Below are 5,826 nucleotides of genomic sequence, written 5' to 3' on the forward strand. Positions count from 1 at the left end.
TTTCTGATCTAAAAGACCATATTATTGTTATATACCTAGATGATCTCATCGTGTTTTCAAAGAAGAAAAATAAACATAGAATATTTGAAGAAGGTATTGCAAAGGTGCCAGGAAAATGGAATCTCACTTAATCCTAAAAATTCAATTTTTTGTGTGATAGAGGGAAAGCTTCTTTGCCATATAGTTTCCCAAGAAGGTATCAAAATCAACCCTAAGTGAGTTGAAGCCATTCAAAGGTTAAGCCTACCGATAAAAAAAAAGGAGTTAAATCATTCTTCGGGAAAGTGAATTTTCTCAAAAGGTTCGTGCCAGATTTTGCATAAACTAATAAGTGTATTATAGATATAATGAAGGGGAATTCAAGTTTCAAATGGAATGAAGCTAGGAAACAAGCCTTCCAAAATATAAAGATTGTTATTACTTATGCCCTAGTACTATGTCATCCAGACTATAAATTAGATTTCATTATTTACTATTACGCCTCTGAACACACCTTGTCATCTATCCTTATGCAAGATAACAAACAAGGGATACAGGTCCTTATTGCCTTCATGAGCATACCTCTGAAAAGTCATGAGTTGAAGTATAGGTAAATAAAAAAAATGCCTTTGTAGTAGTCAAAGCATTGAAGAATTTAGGTTCTATATCTTGCAATTCCATTCTATGGTCTATGTACCTAATGTAGTAGTAAAAAGTGTGTTAATGCAACAAGATGTAGGGTGCAATGCTAGAGGAATGTGGATAGAAAAAATGCAAGAATATGACATTGAAATCAAGCCTAATAAGCTCTTGAGGGGTAATGCTTTATGCTAAGAAATCATAGAAAATAAGATCATTGAAGAACCAGAAGAATTGGGAGAGAAGCAGTTAGTTTTGGCTATAGGATTGCCAAACTCTTGGTTTCAAAATATTACTTATCTAATGATGTATGGAGAATGCCCTGAAGGCATGATGACAAAGAAAAGAAGAGATCTCAAGTTGAAAGTGACCAAATATGTAATTTGGGATGACAAATTGTTTAAGAAAGCTATAGATGGTACTTTTCTTAGATGTGTAGACAAACAACAATAGAAAAAGTTGCTGAGAACATTTCATGATGAAGCATGCAATGGACATTTCTCATCTTTGGTCATGGCTTTCAAAATATTGAGACAGTGTTACTACTAGCCCGCAATGTTTACGGATGCCTACTCTTGGGTGTCAAAATGCAAAACATGTAGGATGTTCATTGGGAGACCTAAGCTAGCTACTCTGCCTCTCAGACTTGTCATCATTGAAGGTCCTTACCAAAAGTGGGGCCTCAATTTCATTGGTCCTATCAATCCAACATCTAGCGCTGGTCACCAGTATGTTATAACTATGAATGATTACTTCACCAAGTGGGTGGAGACCAAAGCAACCAAGAAAAATACTTCTGAGGTAGTTTGTGAATTCTTCAAGGACAACATACTAGTTAGGTTTGGTGTCCCTATCAAACTGGTGATGGATAATGTGACATATTTTTTTGTAGTTGAGATCACCAAGTTTTGTTTCAAGCATGGCATCACACTCAGTCATTCATCTGACTATTTCCCACAAGGAAATGGTCAAGCGAAATCTAGTAACAAGAATTTGATGAATATTGTCAAGAAATTAGTGTTGAACAATTAGAAAACTTGGCACAAGAAAGTTCATGAGGCACTGTGGATAGATAGGGTGACCCATAAGAGGGCAATCAACATCTCTCCTTTTGAGTTAGTCTATGTGATTGAGGCTAATCTTCCATTACCCTTGGAATTGGCTACGAGAAAATTGAGAACAGTATTTAAAGATGACATATATAGAGATGGATTGGAAAAGAGGATTTTTGTACTTGAACAAACTCAAAGAGGAAAGAGAAGAAATCTTGGATCACATCACACAACACCAGATGTGTGTGAAGAGCTTGTTTAATAAAAGGGCGAGATAGTAGAAGTTCATGGTAGGAGATAGCGTACTATTGTGGGATAAGTGAAGAGTACCAAAAGGTATGCATGAGAAATTTGACACATTGTGGAAGGGTCCATTCATTGTTCATTAGGTATTCAAGAACAACTCATTTAAATTGGCATATCTAGATGGTGAAGTGTTACCCCTAACAGTTAATGGTCAGGATTTGAAGCTCTACCAAATTTCAAATTGAAAACAGGTAATTCCTATATTGTACTATAGTTACATTTAGTTCCTTTTTGTGTTTTGCTAGTTAGGTTTCCCTTGCCTTCCTCTTTCCCTTTTGTTCCCTTGCTTTAGTTTTGTTGTGTAGCCACCTTTTATTTTGTGAAACTAGAGATTTTGGATTCATTGCTTGGTTATGGCTTACCCAAGTCCCTAGACAGAGCTAGCTATTGCCCCACTTTTCATCCTCTACCCGAGTAATAAAAGTGATTACTTGTGTCTTAGTGAATTCATATTTGTGTTTGAGTTTAAGTCTAAGCCCCCTTAGGTGGAATGAGTCTCCATAGGATTTCTCCATTTCCTCTTCTCGACATTTCATACCCAGGTGATTCTTCCTTTGTGTTGATTGGATCATACGGGTAGCTTAGTGCCTAATCCAATGGAGATTCACATTGCTCATCACAAAGATCATTTACAAGAGTTCAATCTACTTGCGATCTATCATTTTCTCAATAAAAATAGAAGCTTGTGGAAATTCGGACTTCATCTTCTCCTTGGCGGGTTTTCAACCCATGAAGATGATTTCCCGCGAAGAGCACCAAATGATGCATTTGGATCAAAATAATAAAATAGTAAGTTGGCCTATGGAAAATTCATGTTCCCTTTACGATTATCTAACTCATTAAATGTTCAAGATCCATCACAACTCTCATATTCAATCTATGCAAAAAATACAAAACCAACTTCTCCTCGGCGAGTTTTCAACCCATGAAGTTAGTTTTCCACAAAAGAAAATTTTGAAGGCAAGGAAACAAAAGGTGGGTCCCTAATGAATTCTCACACTCCTTTTAGACATTTCCAAACCCAATGAAGACAATAGTCTAAAGGTAAACCAAAAAGGAAGCATGGGCGGAGAAATGGAAATTGCCTTCTCCTCGGCAGGTTTTCAACCCATGAAGACAATTTTCTAGATTTTAAAGAAAATCAAGTTAATAAGCAGATTCAAACTATAATTTGTGCATAAGACATCTCAAGATGATAATAGAAAGAATCTAATAACTACAGGAAAGTGTATATGCACCAGAATTCAAGTTAGCAAATATTTTCCCATGGAGTACTCTATTGGTAACTTCCCGAAACTTAAAGGAAAATGGGAAAGTAAGTATGGGAAGATAGAAAGTTACCATTGGGCCAACAAAATAGTGAAAAGACACAGAGATATCCATTAAAACCACACATTTACTATTTCAACGAATCTCTCCTTCAATTCATTCATGTGGTGTGAACTTTGAATATCAACGAATGAATTGAAGCTCCTATATAGATGGAAACATGAATAGTTACACAAACTACTACCCTTTCTTGAACTGTTGATATGTTAATTTGCATAACTTTTTCAAAAAGCCAGTATCTATACATTTGCTACTCTTTTCTTTTCCTAGATTCAAAATGTATTTTTAAACAAAATGGCAACTCAAGTTGCAAGTTCCAACGAGTTGAACAGAATTAAGTCTTCACTGTAGAATTTTACAGATACTTCTCTTCGCTTCTATGACATGCAAGATTTTCAGAAGAGAGTGAGGTTAGAGGCAATCCATCCCATTACTAAGAAGCTTGGAGGATGCAGGTTGGTCAAAGCAGTTAGTTTTCTAGTTGTAGTCCAAGATCTAGAGTTAATCTATGAATTTATAAATCGTTACAACTTGGACACAAAGAAAATTGTGCTGCTAGATGGTACAATGTTGATCTTCATTGATAGGAAAATTATAGTGAATTGCCTACGAGTTCCAGAATGAGAGGAATTTTCAGATTTCACATTTAGAGGAGCTATTTCTGAGTTCTCTGTGAAGAAGATGATTTGGAGAAAGGAAATAATGCAGTCATGGTTCCAAAAACAATTGAGCACCAAGAGTAAGGTTCCTAAGAATCTATTTGGGACTAATCTCAAACTTTAGATTGTCGACATCTTGGTCCTCTTGCACAGATTGAAAGGTGAGGTAGAAGCTTTAAACTTTGTTGAGGAATATTTCTTTTTGGTGCAAGTCATCTGCTCTGACACCCAATATATTGATTGGGCTCATGAGGTAAGTGAGATTCTGTCCAATGCTCTTAGTGTTGCAAAATTCTACAATACATTCTATATTTACTCTTTCCTCATTTACATGTTAGCTTCTTTATAATTACGCCCAAGCCTCCCAAGGGTAGAAATTTTTTCTGATGATGTGATATCTTATGAGTTCTACCAATGTGTACAATTGGAAAATAGTTATGTAGAGTATATAAGAGTTAATGATGCATTCACCATGAGAATTTGTAGGGAGCTACATGGATGTCCAGAAAGGAGATTCAGCCCTAAAGCCATGGCAACCATTAGCCAATTTGGGAGTTACTTCATTCAATTCTCATCATTTTCGTATTTGCATCTTGCAACTTTTGATGGTTTCCCCTTGAAGCTACTGAGGTATCCTAGTGATATGATTGTGCTAATTGAGATCGTGCAACAAGAAATCCAAGTGAACATGTTGAGCGAAAGTTTGAAGAAGAAAGGGTATGAGTTTCCTATTAAGGTGGGAGCTTTCAGTTGTGAGTCTTGTTTTAATGCAAAGAACACGCTAAAGGTGTTTGAAATGAAATATAAATTGGAGATGTATGAAGTATTAAGGCCCATATTTGATCCAAATGGATGTGCAAGGGAAGTGTTACAGATTGGAAGTGTAATCAAACATATCACTACCATTGAAGAGTACTAGATTGATTGCAAGGATGAGTTCGAGAGCTGTGATCATGCTTTCGCCAGGCTGATAGTAGATCAAGTGAGGATGTATAAAGTTAATATTGATGTTGAAGGAGTAGAAGATGATGGTCAAAATATGTATAGTAACAACTACTTGACTAAGCTAAGAGGCACTCCTATCAGCTATAAACCTTACGAAGATGCAGGAGAGGAGCTAGATATAATGATGGCTCAGATTATCAAGAGGATCAGGAAATGGGTCAAATGGACCACAGCCAGAAGGATTCAAAGTAAAAGTACATCCACTCAAGCTTCTCTAGTAGTTGGAGTAGCCTCTTCCTCTCAAGGTGGCACATCAGGTGTAACTTTGGCTATCACTCAAGGATCGGGTCAACCATTAAGTGGAGGTGATCAACCTCTCCAAAAAAAATTGCTTTGGCTAAAACTTGTCAAGATGGCTCCCTCTTGGTGATTAGAACCCAATCATAAGTTGAGAAGAAGAAAGAAGAGGATCCAAAAGATGGTGCATTCACTCTGACCCCCTTGCCTCATAGTAGCCCAGTTCCATTCGTAAGTGTTGCACTTCTCCAGCTGAGTAGTCCTCAAGTGTAGGTAGTGGATTTAGGAGATGGAGGAAGTAGTGATAGTGAATCCACTAAATCTGATGAGGTGAAAAACAAGAATTCAAACGTGGAGAAAGCCCAAGGTCCTTCAAAGCTACTTTCATAGGCTCCAAAGAATCCCTTCTCTTTGACTGTGAAAGAAATCACTCCGGTCAAGAGGAAGATGTTTAGCATTGACTCCCTTGGGATGACCTCCAAAGTGATAGGCATAGATTCATGGTTGGAAGATACTCTGGATAGGATGAGAAAAAGGAAAGATGAAGGAGCTCCCAAAAAGGATACCTTACCTATTGTTGTTCACTTTGGATCAGCACTAAGTAAGGTCAAGAAGTAGAT

Source organism: Cupressus sempervirens, chromosome 1 (genome assembly GCF_028749045.1).
Source record: "Cupressus sempervirens isolate cs-2001-9-10 chromosome 1, ASM2874904v1, whole genome shotgun sequence".
NCBI lineage: Eukaryota > Viridiplantae > Streptophyta > Pinopsida > Cupressales > Cupressaceae > Cupressus > Cupressus sempervirens.